This window comes from Meleagris gallopavo, chromosome 5 (genome assembly GCF_905368555.1).
Source record: "Meleagris gallopavo chromosome 5, MGAL_WU_HG_1.1, whole genome shotgun sequence".
NCBI lineage: Eukaryota > Metazoa > Chordata > Aves > Galliformes > Phasianidae > Meleagris > Meleagris gallopavo.
This window is the reverse complement of record NC_139408.1, coordinates 18,572,523-18,595,874: the sequence shown is the minus strand read 5'-3', so window position 1 is coordinate 18,595,874 and position 23,352 is coordinate 18,572,523. Positions and strand designations below refer to the sequence as shown.

The 23,352-nt window shown below is 40.4% G+C and overlaps 1 protein-coding gene across 6 annotated transcripts in view; it reads left to right on the top strand.

Moving 5' to 3' along the window:
• Positions 1–23,352, top strand: part of SLC1A2 (solute carrier family 1 member 2) — a 77,167-nt gene that overhangs the window by 18,714 nt on the left and 35,101 nt on the right. The window contains exon 3 of one of the 6 annotated variants that reach the window (XM_085224574.1): positions 21,767–21,879. The exons of the other annotated variants lie outside the window; for them this stretch is intronic. The gene's annotated coding sequence lies outside the window, so the exon portion shown is untranslated. The remainder of the gene's footprint in view (positions 1–21,766; positions 21,880–23,352) is intronic. 6 annotated transcript variants of the gene reach the window in all.

Here is a 23,352-nt window from a genome sequence, read left to right as displayed (position 1 = left end):
TCTCATGTATGTACAATCAGGGTTCTTTAGTTATTCAGATTGGCTTAATCTTAATATTTTCACGCTAAGGAATTGCATTGGTGCTCCTAGAGAGGAATTACATTCTGACTATGCCAATTTTCTGTTAAAAGAATGGCAGAAAATCTTTGAAATTTGATTTAAGGAACACACAGGTATTAACTTTCACTGTCCACAATCAAAGAGTCAATGGGGATCTTCTCCTTTTAATCCCAACTTTCCTTAGTGGGACGCCTGGTCTCTGCAGATGTCGCTGTATGCTGACAATAATTGTTACCTTTGTTAAAGCTGATTTTCCACAGCTTTCCTCTTCTCTTCACGCTCCAGCTAGGCTTTGATGTGCATGAATAAGACCAAAGGCAGGTTTCATGTGCAGGGTTTGAGAAGCAAAGCTGATGGTCTAGGGCAGATACTATAACCCCATCAGCCAAGCAGGCGTGAGCAGTATCTGTCTGGCTGTCCATCGCAGCCTCTTAATGAGTCCTTTGGAAAAACATAAAGCCAGGAAATCAGAGCTGTGAGATGCCTTGCTTTGCTGGCACACCTGGCAGGTGCCTTGATTGTTTCTGGGAAAAGCAGTAAACTGAAGAGTAGGCAGCTTTTTTTTGGCAGTTGTTCCAGCCAGATCGTGCTTCTCTGCAGCTTTGTAGAAGTAAATGTGTGATCCCATTTCAGAGGGGATTGTGGACTGTGATCAGCCAGAAAAGCTGGGAGCAGGTTGGGCCAAGCAACTGCCCCCAGATAAGCAGCAGCACAGCAGGCTTCTTGGAGAAACATAATGCTCAAGGCACAGAGACTTGCTTTTTGTTAGAAATAAGTTTTTTGTGCAAAGCCCTGAAATAGGAAGGAAAAGCAGGGCCAGCTTTTGCCATTATTTCCATGGGAAGGAAAATCTGTGATTTTGGTGGAAGTTGTAGGGAAGAGCTGAGGTGCACTGCTGCAGGTTGGGACCAGTGTAGGTAGCATCAGGAAAGGAAGGAAATCAATTTGCCTCGTCCCCATGAGATACAGTTGGGATTATTCAGATTTAAAAAAGGGGAAAAATGCGTTTGCATTTACTGGGAAAAAAAATATCCAAATGCATACGAGTATTTAAGTATTAATGGCAAGATTCATTAGACTGTTGCATAAATTGGAAGGCACTTTAATGGAAGATAAGTTCCTTAAACATTTAATGGACTAACTGGACAAGTCATTCCAGTGTATCTCAAGGCACACAGCCTACTTTCCCTGGGAATTGGGGTGGTAACTTAGCAGGCACCTGGATTAGAGCTTTCTTGGAGAGAAGAGAGGTCCAAAGGCACTAATGGAGAAGAGAAACACCCAGTCTTCCTTTTTCTGCAATGGCATCCTGTTGTCTTCTGATCTTGAGAGCTTCCACTGGGAAGCACAGCGTGCTCAGTGTGCCTAGCAGCAAGGAGGACATTTCTTCATCAAGAGTTGGACTCGATGATACTTACGGATTCCTTCCAACTTGGGTGGTTTTAGGATTCTATGATTCTGTCATCTGCACCGCTGTCCAAAAGCTGCTCTTTAGCAGGAAAGAAAATATTTCTTCCTTGTGCAGAGTGCAATGAGTGGTGGGAAGTGGGAAGGGGTAGGTGTTTACTACAGCCAAGGAGTGATCCTGAAATGTAATTCACTGAAAACAGGCAGAAGGGATGGACAGGCCTGGCCTGTGGAGTATGTGTGGGGCTATATAGCAGATATAGCTATTCAGTAAACTCAGATGGAATCATGATTCAGGAATATTCAAGGCCAACACCCTCTTCCTTGTGACTGAAAAAAAAGAAGCATTACAAATCTGATGGAAACAAAACAAAACAAAACAAAACAAAACAAAACAAAAACAACCAGAAAAGCAAAAGCAAAATAAAAGAAGTAAGCTTTTGTGAAAATCCTCATGGCTTAGGAATACTGCATAATTTTTGCCTGCTCTGTGCTTGTTATCATTCATCCTTCAGGGTGGGATGTAACAGACCTCCTGAAGGCTGGCTAATGCAACTTGTGCTGGTGAGTGGGAAAGGCCCCGGACTCTGATGTTCTCAGCATGCTGATTTGGACACAGTCATTGATTGCTTCATGGCTGAGACAAAAATAGAGAATTACCACACATCCCAAGAGTTCTGATGGTAGCAAAAGCAATGCTGCTTTTTGCTATTTTCCCCCTTCCCTGACACCTACTTCTTGTCTTTCAGCCTGCAGAAGCCTAGTGACCCCTCAGGACAGTGGGTAGCACAGGACTCTGCGGGTTGGCAGTGCTGAGTCCTGCCCTGCTTGCTGGATTTCTCCCACAGGGGTGTGGGGCCGTTGGCCAGGGGTTGTAAAGTCTCAAATTCACACCACAAAGAGGGCAAAATGCTACAGCTAAAGCCTTGCTTATAAAATTAATTCAAATATTTCTAGAGACATTTACTTGTATTTATTAAATGTTCCACTATTCAGGCATTCAATAAACATCTCAAGCTGAATAGTACATCTAACTATCATTTCACTAAAATGTGGTCTCCAGTGGTTTTTTATACTTGTATTCCTTTTCTTCCCTCTCCAGAATGGAAAGGAGAGGAAGATTAATTTAAGCTTGGGGAAGAAGAAGTCAAGCTTGATTTTGCAGTGTCTGCTCATAAGCAGCCCCTACTTGGAAAAATGAAGACTATGTTCATACTGTGTGCAGAGCAGAGCACAACAGGGAGCTAATGCCCAGACTTTGTTCTTGCTGAAGAAAGTCAGATTGAGGTCTGGGCTTGAGACTGAAATTGGGAAAGTGAAATGGGAAATTCCTGTCAGAGCTCCCCCATTTTCAAAGTGCCCATTTCTCCAGCGTGGATTAGGAAAACATATTTCGTGTTCAACCTCTACTCAGCTAGGGTTAATCCAAGGCTTAGGTTTTCACTTCAGGACACAGGGAGTGTGCTATTTGACCTCATCATGGCCTTCCCCATACTCACATGGCTGCTGTGGTGGTGTTTTGAGAAGGCATTTCTGCTTCTCTGACACTGGAGAGTTCCCACCTGTTCACTGCACAATGGCCAGGCGACCCTCACCTTTCTGCTAGCTCCTCCCCAGCACCTGCAATAGCCAATACCACCACAACAAGGCAAGAGGACACTGTTTCAGCAGCTGCAAGGTCAAGGAGAGAAAAGAGTCATCTAAAACTCCACCATTCCATAGACTGATATGTGTTTCTCCTGCAGCCCTTCTCTTTTTTCCCAACAGTCTAGCTGGAGAGGCAAAGATAGAAGTAAGAAAATCTGAGCAAGCAGATGTATGTTTTTCCTGTCTCTGAGATGCAGTGGATAATTGCAGGCAGAGCAGATAAATCCATGTATTGCAGAGCTGCTAAAAATACATGGGAAGAAACAGGAGACAGTGAAATGCTTGTGGCTTCCCCCAGCTTTCCAGGCTGCGCTGTAGTTCCACAGAAGCATTACATGATTTTTGTCTCTTTATGTGCCTTCCTTACCTTCTTCTAAGGGTGGGTATAAAAGAGGATTAATTGAAAACGTAGTCAGTGTCTTTGTGCAGCTCACCACCAATCTAAGCTAAGATTTACCTAGAGATCAGCCTAGTCCATGGCGCAGCAAAGATTAGTCAGGCTTTAAAATAAAACTCTTTGGAAAAAGTTCACTATAAATAAACAGTCATGCTTTTATCCACAAATAGGTACAAGGACTACAAATAGACACCAGGGATTAAGACAACAAGGACTTATGGTTAAAGAGGGAATGAACACCGGTTCTGTTCTGGGATGTGTAAAGTATGAATTTTCACACTTCTATGATAGATGGGTTGTGGTGGAGCCCCAGGTTGCTGAAAGAAACAGACATTCTAGGTTATTTTTAGTGGTTGAAGATCTTCATGTTATTAAGTGTGCATAGAGACACGTCTGTGGGACTCTTCTAATGAACAATATTCTAATGAACAATACTGACATGCTAGGTGCCTCAGAACTCCTCAGTATTTGGAAAATAATGGGGCTTTACAGCCCTGATGTCTCTGCAGGGGATTCAGCACGCCAAACCTGGCTGGAGGAGAGAAGCGTGGCTCCCCAACCCAGCACAGACTGTAAAATACATTGACTGGCTGAGGGAGACTGATAATTAGGAAGAGATTAAAGGCAATCAAGCAATCAAAGCTCTTTGCTATGTTTTTATATTAGTGCTTATTCCACACCAGTGAACACCAAAACACTGCTGTAAGACTTACACCCACTGTGGTCTCAGAGGAAGTAATGCTGCAAAGGATCTGGGTGGTTTTCCATCCCTCATCTGAGAAAGGATGAGTTGCTCAGCTCTCACCTCTGACCAGTCTTTGCTATAACAACAGGGGCAATGAGGGACATCTTCCAGTTCCTGCCTCCTACTCCAGAATGTCACTGTTTTCATCACTAGGCAAGCTTTCCTAACATCTGCTGGTATCTGCTTGCTATACATTAAATTCTTTTCTTTCTATCCTAATAGAGCAGGGAAGATTCAGTATACATCTCATATATACCTTGCAGTAAGAACCATTGTTCAGAGTAAGTTACATCTGCAAAGGCAACTATGCAAAGTAATGGCATAAGCACACTCACACCAGTTTACCTAGCTGACCTTCTTCCCATGGTGATGAACTTTAGCAAGAAATATGAGTCCTAATATTTGCTTTGTAAAATAAATTCTACACAGAAGTGATGCTGACGTCAAATCCAGTAGTGTAAGTTGAGACAGAAGAAGGTCATAAAACAGGGAAAAATTGTTCTTATGAAGCACCAGTAAGTCTCAATAGTATGTAACCATGCCTTGGGATTTTCCATACAAGATTTTTACAAGAGTGCTCTGGTCTATGTGAGCACTACCAGAGCAGGTACATGGTCTATTGCCACCAACCCAAGTTCAAGAATAAACTGTGTTCTTTCTTCTATTCTAAGGCAGATGTGCATATGGTGTCCCGGCTCAGGATCCCAGCTGTGTGAAGTGACAGAAACCTCCAGGCTCAGCCACTTTTGTGGCAGTGCAGTGCCAGGTTTCTGTGTTTTGGAGTCTCTGGTGTTCCTGCCACTCTGTCCACCTGCTCTCCTTTTCTTCCCCAGTGCCTTCAAGTGAGAATGTTTCGTTGAAGCTACAATAAAATGGCAATAAAAACACCATGTTTCTACAGTGCCCTGTAAAGCTGTTTCTGCACCCTAATAGCACTGTTTGAGTGGCATTGCATTTGATTTACTGGAGGGTAAACTAAGGAATAGAGAGGTCCGGCAGATCTCTAGCATAACAGGGAAACAACAGAGTCAAGGGCGAATCTGAAGGAGTTACAACTTTGAAGATACAGTCAGCAAATTCATCATTAACTAGCTTATCTCCACTACTGTGGAGAACTGAGTTGGCTTATTTCACTGGAAATTTTCCCTTAGAAATGCCAAACAGTCCTAATAGTTGCTATTCCAATTCATGTCTCCTGACTCAAATTCAAAGCAGAAGAAAAACTGATTGAAAAGGAGCTGGAGTGCGTTTCCGTCTTCTAGCAGCTGTCTTATCTCCTGCAGAGCCTTTGGAGATTCTGCTATGAATTGTCTTCAGTCAGGCCTTTGGCATAGTTGCCAGGTAGCTAATGTTCCTGCACACATTCCTTGTTATCAGTCTTGCTATCAAGTCTGTCACACAGCAATTTTGGGGTTTGTTGACACTTTTTCTCAATGCTCACCAGATGTTGTTTTCATTGTTATTGTTTTTTTTTTTTTTTTCTAGGCAGAATTTAAAAAGGGTGGATCTATGGGCAAAACTTTCACAAACTTAAAGAAAAAGCGTATGTTCATGAATGCAACTCATCTGCATTTTCCAATAACCATTTTAGTTCTGACTTTCAAATATGTCAGCATAGGACACACAATGTAGATTTTAATGGGACTGATTATTTCACTCTCAAGCTGAGAAGTATATATATATATATATATATTTAATAAGATTTTTCAGATTCACATGAACTTTATTTTTAAAGAAAATGAAATAAGCAAATGGAAGCACTGTTCTTGTTTGTCAGACCTAAACTTCGAAATCTAGACAGAAAGAACACATCAGCAGAGGGCTGTGATGAAAAACATTTCCAAAGGCAAATGTTGACCAACTGTTTTGAATGCTGGATGCTGCACACTGCATGTGTAAATCCAGCTAGGATCCTTTCACTGTGCGGAGCTTGGCAGTAAGTCATATCAGCACCTCTTGTTCCATTTGTGAGTGTGTTCCCTGAAACAAGAGCACCGATTGTTCTGGTGAGTTTATTTCAGTGCAAACTAATATTGCATGCTTTAAAAATAAATCTGCTCTTTCATTTGGAGGTCAGCCATACACTCCCAACAAGTCAGAGGTAAAGAAGTAATGAGATATTTGTTTGACAGCATTGTAAGGAATCTTTTTTTCTGCGAGGCGTTGCACATCTCTGCTCAGTATCCCCAAGAGGTATCTTTGTAGCCAATTATTTCCATGCTCCAGTAACACAAGTTTGGAGACGGGAGACTACTCCCATTTGATGGCATTGCATGCTGTAATTGCTGAAGAAAAGGTCTGAAGCACCAGTGTACAGTATATCAACACAATTTTTTTTTAAATTGCTTTTTATTGCTTGAAATCTTCATAACAAAGCTAGAGAAAACCAAGCAGGAGAGTATAGTGTAATCCTGATGAGGAGGTGTTGGGGGAGGGAAGGAATGGTCTAGCAGCAGTTGGCTTGTAAGCGTCTTTGAGACTGTGGGGAACAACTTCTTACTAGACAGAATTATAGCCAAGCCAATAATATACAGAGAGAATGAAGAAATTGGATTCTGTTTGTGTAGGGAGTGCTCAGGCACAGAGGTGCTTTGAATGCAGTTGTTGCGCAGTATCGAAGGTGATTGCCAGAAATGAGGTGGAGACTTCTCTGTACTGTGTGCCCTCAGGTTTAAGTGTATATTTCACTACAAGTGCCAGGATATTACAGTTGCTGTCCTATGCAGCCAACTGAGAAAGAATCCAGTTGCTCAGTGTGACAAATAAGTGTGACAACATGAGATATTTTGTGGGGTGCTGCCAAGCCTCTGAGCAGTTCTACCACCATCTCTGTCATTCTTTTATGTGCAGAGGGAGGAGGGCATGCTCTCCAGATGTTCTTGCATATGTTATTTTTTCCAAGCAAAATATACAATGAAATCTGTTGCCAGCTGCATTGTTCTGCTTGAGCAACTGAGGAGTGATTGTACATACAACCAGCAACGAGTGAATGAGATTCATATCTACGGAATCAGGAGTGGGAACATTCTTTCTTCTTACTCAGGTAAATCCCTTACCTGTCATGCAGCTCAAGATTTCATACATTTACATGCATTTACATCTTCCTATCAGGTAGCCCTGGGGCTTGAGGACTTTCTCTGAAAATCATTACAAGAAATAGGAATTCTCCTTTAACTTTGGTATGGTTTGGTTCAGGTTCAAAAGCTAAGTCTTAGAAGAAGAGAGAAGATCAGGTTTCTGTCTCAACTTGTTTTACCTTCAGCAAGTCACTCATCTAGAGCCCTGCAGGTCTGGGTAATTTTGCAGTTCTGGAGTACTGTGCTGAAGAGGGGCACAACCTTGCTTTGTTTACACATGTAGGAGGGTGCACAATGTGCTCCCTCCTGTACCTGGACATCCCTGTGGGTTGGTATGGCATAACAGCAGCCTTTGTTCAAGTCCCCTTTTGCTTCCTTTGCGGAGGTTACTGCCTGCAAAGAACTGACCTTGTGTAACTTCACTCTTGGATTTTTCTTTAAAATATAATAGAATATAATTAGCACTCAGCTGATTCAGAAGAGAAATCAGCCAGTGCCTAGGTCACACAGCAGCATGATGTGTCTTAGAGGGTTGGACCATGCTACTAGCTCAGGATGGCGTAATTTGAATCTATTGTAGGAGTATTTAAAATGATACTGACTGCCCCTGTTCCTGAGAGGTTTCAAGATAATCATGAATTTTGATTGATGTGACGTCCAATTACTTCTCTCAGCTATAGCCTTCTTATTGGCTCCTGAGGCATCTGCTCAAGGGAGATCTATTCAATTATACGAGTAGCTTTAAGACACTTTGGGTCAGACTGAGTAACGAGGCTCTTCCTCTAAAATCTTTGGCATTACCATCTCAGACAAGCCCCTGAGATCATGATACCATCTCTTCTTGCCTGTCCCACTTGAGTTCACATGAAGAAGTTGCACATATCACCTGGCCCATACACACCAGCACTTGATTCTTCACAACTGAGATCAGGCTGTGATGGTTTGATGTAAGGAAGATGTTCCCAGGAAGACCCTTGCTCCTTTGATAGCTGAGGTGAAACTGCATCATGAGAATGAGCAAAAGGATATGAAGTAAATCACAGAACAGGAGCATCCATGTACAGGCTGTCCACTTTGTCTGTCTCTGTGTCTTCTGAAAAAACCCAGAGAAGTCTGTAAGAGTACAGTATGTCGTAGAGCTCACCAGGACTGGCTTAGGGCAGATACTGCAATAATTTGCATCAGCTCAGAGGTTTCATAGTCCCAAGCTTTTGAAACAGCAGTAGATTTTCCCCTAAGTTTGTTTTTCCCTGTGCTTGTTTCGAAATGTGAATCCAGGTTGTACTTATTTCTCCATTGGTAACCAATCAGAAGAGAAACCTGAGAAAAATAGAGCAACAATACAGAGATGGTGACCACAGTGGGTGATGTTGTTTGCTGTGTGCTAACCTTCATCCTGACTGCCAACCATGGGCACACCTCCTGAGACTATATTAGAACATGATCTAAACCAAAGCTTCTTGATCACAAATAACATTTTGTTCACTCCAGCACTTCTGATTGCACAATAGTACAAGCTTTGTGCCCCTCAAGGACCTGAAGTTTGAATGTTCCCATGGCAAAGTTTCCTTTTCAGGAATCTTTTTTCTTCTCATAGATTAAAGCCAAGTAGGAGAAAGTGTCCTTCTTTGTGAGCTCCAATCCTTACCTTTAGAAGTTAATAGACTGCCTTAAAATTTCCATCTTTCTGTTTTCCTTATGCACACCACTTATGTCAGAATGTTGTGAAACTTGAGTTAGGACTTCACATTCACATGCATTTAAAAAAGAACAAAGGTGGCATTCATTGTTTGTTCCAGGTTGTTCGTTTTGCTTGCTTTCTTACTTCCTTACATTTCATAGTTCTGTCTGCTTGCAGGTTTCTTGGTATGTATACAGCCAATACACCTGTTCAAAAAAGCAAATTCCCTTTTCATCATTTTTGTGAGTAGCTGCAGGAGAATAAAAATGTTCATTTTGGCTGTAGGGAGGAAGCGAGAAGAATTAACTACATACATGTGCACAACAGGTGCAGTGATTCTTGAAAGCCTTTTTCACCATTGCAGTGCCTTGAACATCTATCTCTTCTTGTCAGTGTAGAGGAATATCACCCTAAATTTTCTTCTAGCGAAGGTTCTCAGGAATAAGTTCTCCTGCTCCAGGAGCACCTCACACAGGGGCATCACTGGCATGTGATAAGGATGCTTATTCACTAAGTGAAAATGGCAACAGGCAAGAGAATTCTGGTTAGCAATTCTCTTCCTAACACATATCCATGATATACTTTTCCTTTATCCCACTGAACTGGAATTACTGTATGATGGTGCCATGCATGCTGATGCCCCAGGCAATGGGCAGGTGACAGACAAAGAGGCAGGTGATGTTCTGACTGAATTCCCCTTTCAGCTCTGTGTTATGGTCTGTTTTCACAGCACCCTCATACCACATAAAGAAAAAACATTGAAATATGAATGTTTTTATTTTAACTGTTCCTCTTTGGATACTTTCCCTCCTTGTATGCTAAAGGAAAATAAGAGAAACATTTAATGTTAAACAAAAACAAAACCACATCCTGTGAGTCAGGCTTCTGGACTGGAGGAGAGGCAAATCAAACAGTCAATAGAAAGATTGATATGTTTTCTATTTAATCCGATGATTTGCACTATTTTTAATGGCTGTTAAATTTTATTTTTGAGGCAAAAGGCCTTTCTAGATTTCATATACAACTTGTGTATATTTTAGCAAGGATGTGAAAAAAGACAGCTATAATATCTTCTTTTTTTTCTTTTTTTTCCCCTCTTTTTTTTCTCTTTTTTTTCTCTTTTTTTCTCTTCTTTTCTCCTCTTTCTTCTTCACTCTATGATATGAAGATCCACAATGACCTTCATCATAAGTCACATGATCCCTCATTAAGGATTTTAAGAGTAGAAACGGTAAAGTTTTTGCTAATTTAACTTCTCACTGAGGCTATAAACTGAGGAGTGGTGTTACGAAGGAGATGAGCATGCCTCCTGGCAAGTTGTGATGACATATTTGTCTTGGTTTGCATATTTGTATTTGGTAGATTTCCTGGGATTTTTCTTGCTTATATGCAAAGAACACACGAAGGGCACATGTATATTGCTCTATTTATGCTGGACAAGTGATGTGGTTATGATTCAAAGAGAAAAGCATAACATTGCATTAGTAACACTGTACATCACAACTACACTAAAACATAGGTTTTTCAGAATTCTCCGATTAATTTCAGTTGTCAGACATATGGTCCATGGATGAAGAATGTTAAGAAAATTGAGGTAATTTTGTGAATCTGATTTTATAATAGATGCTTGAACTGCCTGGAGAGTTTGTGTGAGAAAGGAATTTGAAGACGGAGATCTCGAGGCATGCTTTCTTTTCTTCCTATGGAAATTAAATCACTTCAGAGAAAACTACCTTGGCTTGAACCATCAAACTGTCACAACATGGAATGCTGTTGTATTGCCACAGGAGTTGTAATGGGGGTACCCAGATGGCTTCCTATTCTTCTTAATAGGCTGGGCTAAAGGTCAGATTATGTTTTGTGATGGGAAAAGTGAATCATGCTGATGTCCCTTGCCCAGCTAAAAATATATGGACCTGAGGTAATGAGAGACCTTAATTTCAGTGTATGTAAATTATTTTGTTCTGGGGATATGCTCTGAACTTCCTCTTCCCCAGTTCTTCTCAAACCTGGAATTATGACTAAGGTCTGAATCAGGCACTCAACTGAGAGACATGGTCAAGTTTTATCTAATAAATTCCATTCTACTTTGGGAAAGAGATTATTGCTAAGCTTTCAGCATTCTTAATTTTGGTCAGTCGCAGAGCCAGATCTTTCCCTCTCATACACGTCTTTGCAACCGACAGAAATAATCTTTTATTTTTCTTGCCACAGCAAGAAAAAGAAAAGATGATTCCAGAGGGGGCTGAAGCCATGTAAACTACATGTCTTTGTCAGTGTGGAAGAGATGGTAGCTCAGAAAAGAAACAAAACATAAGGAGATTATAGGGGCAGGCAAGTGAGAGACAAAAAGGAGATGTACTGACCTTGTTTAACTTGGGAAAGCTAATTAATAAAGAGGAAAATCACAGTTCGGGATTCAGCCTGAAGGTGAGCTTTCTCTTAGGTGATGCTAATTAACAGTCTGGGGTATTACTATATGTAATATTAGCCTGAAGAGTTATTATTTCTAGTAGAAATAAGTGGATCTAGACTGCAGTGCCAGTCCAGTGAATTTATAGAAAACTTGTGAATAAATGTGCTGTTAGATTCTTTTCTAACTGAAAAATCTGCTCTTTGAGGAGTATGAATCAACCTTTTCTATTCCAAGATAAGAGCAAAAGGAGCTGAAATGTGACCTTTGACATGGTTGTAAATGAAGAAATGAACTTACCCTATTAATTAGACAGTATCCATCTCCTGTAGATGTAATGATAATATCCCTCCATTCTGTTAAATCTAGATCTGTAAACAAGAAGAGGTAAAAAGCCATTAGATGTTATCAGGGATATTTTAAAGGGCTGCAAAGAGGGTGAGGTCGTGCCTCAAGGCAGACATCATGATCAATTTGCTGTTGTAATTTTCCATCTTTAGGGCAGTGATCCTAACACTGTGCCCAAAGAGAGGGCTAAAAGAAAGTGTTAGTTGGATAGGAGATACGCAGAAGAATGGATGATCGCGGTTTAATTACTATTGGTGATATACGTTCTAAAGAATAAAATCACAGAATCATAGAATATCCTGAGTTGGAAGGGACCATAAGGATCACTGAGTCCAACTCCAGGCTCCACACAGGACCACCCAAAAATCAGACCCTATGTCTGAGCATTGCCCAGATCCTTCTTGAACTCCAGCAGTTTGGGGCCATGACCACTGCCCTGGGGAGTCTATTCCAGTGCCTGACCACTCAGTGAATAACTTTTTCCCAATATCCAATCTGACCTTCCCCTGAATAAGCTTGTAATTCAAAAGATACTTGAAGCTCTGTGTTTAAGGTGACCTGCAGTGGTGCTTTCATTCCACATTTACCTTGTCCTTAGATGAAGAACTTGGTTTGCAGAGCCTTTCCTCCTCAAGTGATGCTCACCTCGATGAGAACAGCTTGTGACAAGACTTGCTGCTTGTGTCTGGAAATAGCTTAGAGAAGGCTAAGTCCACAGGGCAAGTAGAGTCGAAAGTGGTGAAAGATGTTGGGTTCCTGTTGAAGACAAATGTGCTCTGAACTTAATGTCTTCCTATACAAACATTAGCCTCTGCTATGTAACAATTGTTTCTTCTTATTTGTGTTGTGGTAAGTTCAGTTCACTGGTACAATCTCTCACATTAGTGTACCAGTCACACAAAATGGTCATTAACGTACTAACCAAAAGGGGGCTGTCTGCTGTCAGCTTTCTTTTTCCAGCCACAGCAGCAGCTGCTTGCTTTTGTGCTAAATGTTGAGTGCTTTCACTTTTACTCCAAGGTCTACTGAAAGCAGAGAGGAAGTGGCATTATACATGTATGTATTCACATCCTGCACTGAAGTTCTTTAAACTGCTTAAACACTTTCATCGTGTGAAAGCCAGAACTGCCAACAGGATCAGAGTGCACAGGCAGGGGCAAAGAAATCAATGAAAGATTATTTCCTCCGAGACAGAATATCTCATGTAGACCTCAACTGTACCCATAAAAAAAAAAAAACCAAAAACTCGAGCTACCATTGAATGCCTTCATACAAACTGTAGTAATCCTGGAAAACCAAACAGTGAACACCAAAATATTCCCTCTTCTCATAGTTCTGAGAAAACAATAGAAGGAAAAATGTGTAGCCTACAACTCCTTTAATTTTAGGAAGCCTATTTATTGCCGTATCTATGTAAGTCCATGTCGGATGTCAGCCTATAGAAGGAATAATTCTGGGAAAATTGTAATAAATACTTTGTGGGGTGTTTTTGGAGTACTCTAGGGACATTGCTTCATCCTTCCTTCTAATGAAGAATAATCGGTCTGTGTCCTTAAGATGTATGCCTGTCCTTTATCAGTCTGTGTCCTGCCAGTAATAAGCAGAGGGAAGGACATAAAGGAGTGATATCACCTCATTAGCTGGCAGAAGACGGGCTGAACACACTGTGTCCACTTTGAGAAAATTTTTAGCAACAGACAGGTCAGATTTTTTGTTGTTGACAATTGTCTTCAACAGTCCCAAAGTCTGTAAAGGCTTTCAAATATTTCACACGTGTCTACTGGGTGAGTGATGGATATCAACTATATAGTTTCAGCTTTTCAAACTGAGGTTACATTCTGTTGAATTTTCCCAACCCTCTCCTTCTTCTAGGCCATGTGAAGATAAATCCTAATTGGATGTAAAAACAAGCCTGGGCTTAAAATATATCTGTACTAGAAAAATATCATGTTAACAAAGCAAGTGAACTTCCCTTGTAATGTGTGTGAAAATGGATTGGCTGCTATTGCAGGTGTGCATTTCATCATCCCAGACAATTTGTACCACGCTTCCTGCAAGTGCGGTAACGAGCCAGATTGTCTTCAACCTAAGTGATGTGTAAGAGGAGGAAGAGCAGTAAGCATCATGGTTTTTTTTTTTTCTTTTTCTTTGCATAGAAAATATAGGAAACTGTGTAACAAGCTGTGGCATGAGCCATTAGAATTATTGCCTTATGAAGGGTCTCGGTCCAGGCAATTTAACTTAGGCACAGTTTGGACTCCCAAGTTCTGCCTGATTCAAATAATGCCAAAATAGTCAAGGGCGTGAAAATTCGTGCTTCCATTCTACCGAACTTTGGGATGCAGGAGCTCAGGTCGTTTGAGAGTTTAGGTAGAAGAAAGCTGAGGAATGTTTGCTGAACCTATGTGCTCCAAAGAAGCTTTCTCAAGGCTTAGTTTTTGTTGTTTTTGCTTTAAAACATATTCACAAGAAGTTGCCTGGGTCTGAATGGGTGTAGCATTGCCAGGCCTTCAACAAGTTTGAAGGTGGCCATATTGCCTTAGGGAAACTCTGAGCAGTCCCCTAGCAGAACTGAGCTTGGTCCATCCTTGCCTGGCACAGGGCTGGCGTGAGCCCCAGCATATCCTGGAGAGACCCAGGGGGCCCTTGTCCTGCACCCAAAGGGAGATGAGGGAGAGCCGGGGACATCAACAGGGTTGTATCAGCAGTACAGAGGAGGTTGAGGTACTGTGGCAGCTGTGGTCAGTGGGGTGGGTTGTTGGCAGCCATCCTGTGGCTTACAACTTTCCCCCATTAGGGGAACAGGACTCCTGCACAGCAGATAGTTGTGCCTAATGCTTTTAGAGATGAATATCAAAAGGAGCAGCTGAGAAACATTTTTTAGACAAAAATATGTATCTAAAATGCAAACGCCCTATGCTGGTATTGAAAGGTAGGATCTCATACCTGAATGTAACTGCGTAAGGCCCTGTTTTGTAACATTCCTTTTGTAACTTTGCCCTCTGATCACATGCTTCCCCAATTTTTTTGACTGAAATTGATGTTCACCCTTACTATTCAGATTTTGTGTTTATTTTTCAGCACAAGTGAAGAGTAATTATATTTTCTTGTCTAACACCTATGCTTCCTGTTATAAAAAAGTTGCACAACACCTGTGAGTCATTATTTGCCCTGCTAATAAATGTTCTAACAAGGCAGTATTGAACTGCACGGAAAATATTTAGAGTATAAAAATCTATTGTGTCAGTCTTTGCCATGAAAGCAGTCAAATTACTAAAACCAAGAGACAGAGGCAAAAATGCAGAGGCCATTAATTATCACCGTCACCTGCTGCAATCTTCCTACAGAACCAGGTTTGTGAAAGGCCTGGCCTGTTAGGCAGCTCCTACTGGAATGACACCACAGCATGATGTGCTGCCCGAGCCCCTGCCTGGCTCTGCGGGTGTGGGTCAGCACGCACACCATAGTTGGCAGCAAAATGGGATGTTGAGGAGGATCTAGGGGCTTCACCAGAAGCCATATTTTCTAACTACATGAGTGGCCACCTCATATCAGTCTTCTTTCCTCTGAAACGGAGTCTGCACTGTTCACTTTACAAGCAAGAATTGTTTCCTCCTGCACAGCTGAAAATATCAGTTTTTTCATTAGATATTTTAAGTTTCAGTTGCTTGAGAGTTTAAAACAGAATAAAGTAGAAAGCAGAACTACAGTAAGTCTAAGCTTGAAATAAAGAGAGTTGTATTATAAAATGAGTTAATAATCACCTAACAATTACAGTCCACAACCCAACAAAAATAGAGGAAGTTCTGAGCATTCCCAAATTTATATTTGTCTGATCCAAAAGTCAAGCTCACTGCCATCCTTAGTGATGGTGATTTTGGTAATTACTTTGAAGCAAACTCTATGATTCTGATGAATCTACTGCTTTCTACTTGCTCATCGTGTACGATGTTGGCTGGAGAACTTCTGTAAATGTCCCTAAGGATGCAGTCACACTGTGACTGGTATCATGTGCTCAGCAGAATGACTGAAAGGCATGTGATCACAGGAGACAATTCCTCGGGTAATGACCTTGTGTCCTCTGGCTGGGAAACGTGGTGACATTTAGACTATGCTGACAGCAATAAAAGAGCACGAAGAGCAGAAGAAGATGAGTTCAGTATCTCAAGAATGACACTAGAAAAGATAGACTTATTGAATTGTGTTATGATAAATACAGCAATGAAAACCCATAGTTTTAAGTAATGAGAAAGTAGAGAAGTTAGCGTGAGAAGAGTGAGAAAAATACAAAATACAAGGTAAATTTAAGTGATTTCTTGATTCCTGAGGAAAGATGCACAGATGCATAGTCATAAATTTTTCATTCCTTTGTTTTTAAAGTGTTTCAGTGGTGCAAACTTTGTCCTTTGACTGGTGATAACTGTTAATCAGTGAGAAAAGTATCAGAGATTAAATTGAGTCATTGGTACTGAAGGATACAGAGTTCTTTACATAAGTTCTTTGCAGAGAGAGTGGTGAAGTGCTGGAACAAGCTGCCCAGAGAGGTTGTGGATGCCCCGTCCCTGGAGGTGTTCAAGGCCAGAATGAATGGGGCCATGGGCCGCCTGGTCTAGTATTAAATGGGGAGGTCGGTGGCCCTGCATGTGGCTGGGGGATTGGAGATTCAAGATCCTTGAGGTCCCTTCCAACCCTGGCTATTCTGCGATTCTGTGATACGTGGAAAGGGCAGGAGAATTGTAAAGACCATTTGAACAGAATGCTTCCTCAGTTAGTTTTGCTAAGCAAAAGTGTCAGATTTCCTTGTTTAAGTTTGTATTTAGCTGCTGATAAGCAGTTAAACTCACCTGTGCTGTGTTGTTTGTGGTGACATAGAGCTAAATCAAGCCCCGTGTGGATGTTTAATATGGATTTCTTCATTTCTTTGAAAGCAAAACACACACGCACTACACAGCTCAGCATCGGAGCTGCAGCACATGAAGTTGATCTGAATCTGTTTGCAAATTCACCTCCCCTGAGCGTTACCTTGCCCTAGAATCTGGGCTCAGCCACAACATTTCCTAATCCATTGTATTTTCAGTGTGTCCACCATGCCTGTTTCCCCACTTCACAGCTTTTGACAGTACAGTCTTTGTTGATGAGCAATAAGCTGTAAATGTAAATGAAGAAAGTGCTGCTGGCTCTCACTGAGGACATCGTGGCATGCAGTCCTGGCAGCCTGATCTTAGGTTGGGGTGTCCAGGCTCAAAAGCTGTGTGCCAAACTGGAGCTCCACTAACAGCACTGCTGCAGCAGTGAGCTATACTGGAAGCTCCCTCCACAACTACAGTGCTAAAGCAACAATGTAGAAATGCTATAAATAAAAGCAATGTATAAATAAAAGCCTCCGTAGTCCTAAAAGTCCGAACTGCCTAGGTGGTTTGCATAAAATGAAAAAAATGTTGGGATCATTTAAAGTAGTATTGGTTTCAAAGTCTCTGAATATATGGAAGTCTAATATTTAGTCATTTGAAGTAAAATGAAATGTGTACAGTCAAAAACGTGTGTTTCCCATGGTCATTATTTAGACAGTAGTTGCTTTTAGCTTGCAATTCTGTTGTAAGCCTTTTGTTAGAAGAAATAGCCTAGTAAATTGTAGGGTCATATTTTTCTGTGGTTTGTTGGTTAGCGCTCAGTTCAGTAACCCACATAAACATATGCTTCACTGTAAGGTCTTGTGTAAGAGCTGCTGAGTTAACACATAGCCGTGTCCCAGGAGATCACTATGGTTAGATTAAAAAGGCAGAAAATGGTGTTTGGGTGTGACGTGTGCTGTTGGTGAGCCTCAAGTTTCGTGCATTGTCTCTGACACTGGTCCAGGAACAGGCCGGGCATTACACTGAGGGCTTTAATGCTTCACACGGTTTTATTGGTCCTTTTCAAACTCACTTAAGGATACCCATTGCTTAGATGGTTAGTGGTGTGGACAGTTTTTATTTCTTGGCAATAACTTGTCCTAAAAGTAAATGAGATTTTCCATAACTCCAATTTTTGGTAAACACTCAGCAAAAACAGAATAAAGCCTTAGGGTTTTGCTTTGACATTTTATTCCTTAAACTACATTGCCCTACAATATGTTGTCATTTTGTTGGATACTGTATGCTTTGGAATTTGCCATGGTAAACATATCGCCATAATAAATGTGGCTGGAGGTTAAAATCATTCTGTATAACATGTTCTGCTTCGGTTACCAATACCATCTCAAGCTTGGTCTCTTAAGAAATACTATCTGATAAGGAAGAGAGGAAAAAACACTCACAACGTGTGCGTGGACTTTCTTTTTCTAACTTTGTACTGAAGGAGTCTGATAGCTTATGTGGAGATAGCATTTGAAATCTCCAACCTACAGACTGATGACTTCCAAGATGATACTTTGGAGATCGCTATGCCGCATGCTCATCTTGCTGCCATGGCCTGGGCACGCAGGGCTCTGCACTGTCAGGGACCTGAAACTCTGGGCCCTCAAATTTGACCTACTGCATATTAAAAACCACTAGGATGAGGACTACAGAATAATTAGGTAAACCTTTCTAGATTTCTCCTAAGAACTTTAAGAAATTCAAGTTTTGCTTACAGAAGTCAGCTAAGATGAGGAAATCCACCCTAGTTTTCACAGAAGCTGTTCCGTTCTCATGCAGTGACAGTAGTTGTGTTTTGTGGAAAGCTGGCTGTTGCATCTTGCTGTTGAGCCTCAGAACTTTCGCACATGTACAGACCTGCCTTCAACACACCCATAGTGGCTGCGCCTCGCCGTCCCAAAAGGAGGCATCTTCCCATGAAGGCGTGCTAGGCTCAGCTGGAATAGTTCAGCTGAGGCTATCCGCAGTACTGTACTAGAGTCCAGTAGACAATACCAAATAAACAGCAAAAATAAAATGTTAAAGAAAATGTCTTGTTAAGACAGAGACTCGGGGAATGCCAAAAATAACCTTTTTCTTGCCAGTGCTGAAATTCTCTCTTTTACATCTGTAAAATGAGCATACGCAAACTTTGGAGAGACAAAGGCAGTTCAGCCTTGTGTACTGCTCCTGAACTGGATCCTTTGGCAGAGAGCCACAAGCCCTGAGGGCATCGCATACGTAACATATAAGAGAAAACAACCCTACCATCCATGATCATCCATCTTTAGGTCCGTAATCCTAAAAACACGCTTTTTTCTGAAAGCTATTTTGTAGTCATAAGCTTCCATCTTAAACACTGCATTTTTCTGGACACAGCTCACAGTATCCTAGCAGACATGCTGATAAGGAGAGCCAGTATAAACAAATCACCTGAACAATCTCTTTAGCCGAATGTTTGTACAGATATTTGAATCACATTCCTAGTCTATGCGAATAGGAAACTTCCCCACTTTCCCAAAACGACAGTTGCAATGCGTTTTTCCTCTCTTTGATTTGTTTTGAAGGTGTATTTTGAAAAGGAGGTTCCAAACACCAATTTAATTATAAAGGCACGAGGCAATAAAGATGATGCTCTACAGTGGGTCAAAATTATTGCTGTATTTCAGGATTTACTCTGTAAAAGGTCTCTACAGTTCCAGCAGATGGCATGCACTCATCAAAGCTTGTGCTGTGTGATCATAAATACTGCTCCAAGCAACAGCTGTCAGAAAGGATAAGACAGCTCATGCTGAGCTTGAGGAGCTAAAATAATTTGTCACGAGAGATTCTCTTATGCTACACTTGATTCCTGTAATCTCTTAAACATACTACAGGAAGTTAGTGTGTCTTCAAAACTAAATTTCTTTGCTTTTTCAGGGCACAGCCCAAGTCATTTTTTTCTTGAGACTGTTCTCAGTAAAAAAACATGAGCGACTTTGGCCAAAGTAATTCTGCCAGAGCAATAGCTGTGATTAAAGCAATCTGAATATCTGGCTATAATAAAAGTGTATTGGCACTAAAGAAAAGTAGGAACTCTGGAAAAAATAATTACAAAATGAGTAACAGAGAAGTTTCTTGAACAGGATGCATTTTAAGCTAGGATGTGCCATATGTGAGAGAAAAAACTTAAAACGTCTTTTGTTAAAAACAAAACAACAAACATTCTGTTTCTGAAATGAATAAATACACTGTGCCAGTGAATAAATATTATCTTATACTAAAAGATTTCTACACTGGAGTAGCAGTTTTTGCCACTCAGAGATTGCAATGGTAAATTAGTTTATGGCTGTTTAGAATTTCCTGTAAGAACTCTTGGAGAACAGCAAAGAAACACCATTATCTACAGCAGCAGCAGAATTAATATCTGTTAGGTGCAAACTGAGACTTTTTGAATTTCCATATACTAATCCAAGCTCTGACATTTCTGCATAGACATTCAACTGTTTTCCTGCAGTCTCCTTAGTAGTTGCTCTTTGTGCAAGCAGTTTTTGACTCTATCCACAGTATTTTCTGGAAGAGAGATTTCCCACACAGGAAGCACAGAGAAATGTTTTAGAACAGAATTAGTGCTTGGATTCAATGTTATGTGCTGGCCCACTGACAAACATCTCATGGAAGAGAATGCATTTTTTTGTGTTGGCTTCTTTTTATTAAGTTTATCTGAAGTCTAGTCAATCTCGAATCTATTTATGTCTTCTGCAGCATTCAGAGGAAAATGCTGAAAATGTGGAAGGTCAGCTCTCTCAGACTTCAGCCACTGGAAGTCAGAGAGGAGCATTTATTTTTATTTTTCCAACTTGATTTTTCCATTTTTTTCCTGGTTAAATGTGCATAGTAAAACTTAGCACTTTTCAGTTCTTGAAATACTTATACAGCTTCTAGACTATATATATATATATATATATATATATACATATATATACACACATACATACACACACACACACACACACAGGATATATATACTGGAAAAGAAAGGTGGTTTGGGAAAAGAAGAAAATTGTTTGAAGGTTAAAGCAAAGCACAAAGTTAATAAGACTGCTAATGCATCTGGTTGGTACTTCCTGGCTGTTGTCAAAGGTATAGGGAACTTTCAAAGCAGATACCAAAAGCAATAATTTTCCTTGGTTTTTGTTAATAACTAGTTAATATATACATTTGATAAAAAAAGAAAATAAGCAATGAAGATGGGGTCTTTATAATAGATCCCTAATAGCATCTAAAGGAATGCTAGTAATTGTGTTCAGATGTAGTTTAAGCATATTTAGTGGTAGAGTTGTGATGCACTCATTCAGCCATGGAAGTTTATCTCCCCACTAAGTACTTGCTCTGTGTAGTGATGTGGTCCAAAATCACTGGCACAGCTCCTTTACTGACAAACCTGTGAGAACTTACCTGAGGAAAAAGTGTTTCAAGAGCCATCACTCAAGAAATAAACTCATAGGAAGAACTCAGAGCTTGCATTTAGTTTCCTGTCATCATGACAAAATTAATTCATACTGTCTCAATTGGAGCTCCTTCTTCAGTTCTGCATGTCTGTGAACAACACTGCATTATATCTATAAAAAACCCCAACACTTCACTCCATTGTCCCAGCCAGCATGCCTAGGAGCTGCTACATTTCTGATCCTTGCCCAATTTAACTGATTTAATAATCTTTGCTCAGTGCTCTTGAGAGCACTATGTTAATCCCCAGTCATTTCATAGCCTTTTTCTTTGTATTACCTGGCACACTCCAGGTAGAAGCAAATGCAAGGTCATGATTTTACTTGTCTCTGAGTTTCTGAGCATGTAAGTAGATAATTTTTACACAAAGCACATTATTATATCCTTTGCCATAATAATAATATGATTCATCTTTAATTCTATTACTCTTCATCTCAGTCTCAGAGCATAATTCTGAAGTAATGAAGCATGCAAGGCAGTGTTCCCAGGTTGTTACACTGCTGTAAAGCCCTATCAGAAATTTGGCATTTAAAAAAATACTCCACACGTGCATCATTACAGTAATAAATGATCATATCTACAATGGTTACTGTACTGTGTGTTTTAAAATTCGTTTTTTTTCACTTTAGCCTGGGTGATAGACAGACTATGATCCCTATAGATGGAAATGCACCTTGTTTACTCCAGACAAGAAACAAGCCCAGCAGCTGTCCTTCCACAGATAACTGATAGTCCTTTTAAGGTGTGAAACTTTGAAGTTTACTCTATCTTTACTGTGTCGTAGTAGGATTTTATTTTCTTAGGTTGATTAGGCCCGAGATTCAGAATCAGAAAAGCAGAGATAGTAAACGGATAATGCCAAAGTTTCACATAAGCATGTCAGCACTAAATTTAAAGACTTGTTAGAAGAAGAGTTCACAGCCACATCTTCACTTGATGTGAATCAGAGGACCTAGCAAATAGGAAGAATCATGGAAACTTCATCTGCTAAAATGTGAAATATATTACAAACTCTGTCTCTTAAAACCTACAGCTAATCTCTATTAAGGGCACATTGTCTCACTCTCGAGATACTCACAAGAAGAGCATGAAGTCTTCCCTCATTTGCTCCACTTTGTAGAGTGATCATCGCATGCAGATGCGATAGGTTCTGGGGGGGTCTTTCTGGTAGTTCTGCAACAAAGGGATTTCCCATCAATTTACTTTTGCTTTAGTAAAGTGCTGCAGATCTTCCTTGCCCAGGACTGTGGAAGCTCTCTGAATCCTGAGGTCTGGAAAAGCACATTTCCCATTTTCTCGGGAACTGGAACTTAACCTCTTTCTGTCAGGTTTTGTCATGCCACTAAATTATAAAATTAATTAATTTGCTAACGTGTACACACACAGCCACTCTCACTGAGGTGTTAAAACCAGGTTTTCATATGAATGGGTATGAGACACCCCAAGAAGAAATGGCTGCTTGTAGTGCCTCAGCTGATGTAGCTCCCTGTCCATGTCGCAACAAAAAACACATGGGTATCATCTCAATTTCTTTCTCCCCCAGCTACCTGGAACTCCCAAAGGTAAAACAAAAATCAGGATTTCACTTGCCTTTGTGTTTCTAAAAGTCTTCACTTTCATTACTAGGTGTAAAATACAATCATCTTCATTCTAACAAAACCAGCATGATTCAATATGATCTGCTGATTTCATGTGGTTGATGGTGCAGAGTTCCATGAGAAATGAACCTTCGTTCACAGCCTCTCTGTAGAGACTCATTTACTTTTCCATAATATGTCACAAAGTGCTATGTACGTATATTAGTCAATCAAACATTAAACAAAAGAAAAAAAAATCTCAGTTCCTCAATGGTATTTGTGGAAAGACATACATAAAACAGGTAAAAAAGGACTGTGATTTTTTTTAAGAAATTATCACCTTATATTTAATTTTATTTCCTTCTGCTTTCAAAGGGCCCCTGAACTACACTTTCCCCATCATACAATTAAGCTTCCTAAGCCACATTCAAAAGCTGGAGAAATTGTTGAAGGTAGCACATTCAGTCATCAGAAACTTTATGCTACCTCCAATAGGGTTTTAAAAATGCAAACAAAATGAACCTAAATTCAAAGTTTGCAAATTCGGATAGATAGTGAAGATTTTTTTTTTTTTCCCTAAATGACCTCAAAGAATAATATTTTAAAACGTCAGAAGACAGTGATGCATGTTACTGCAA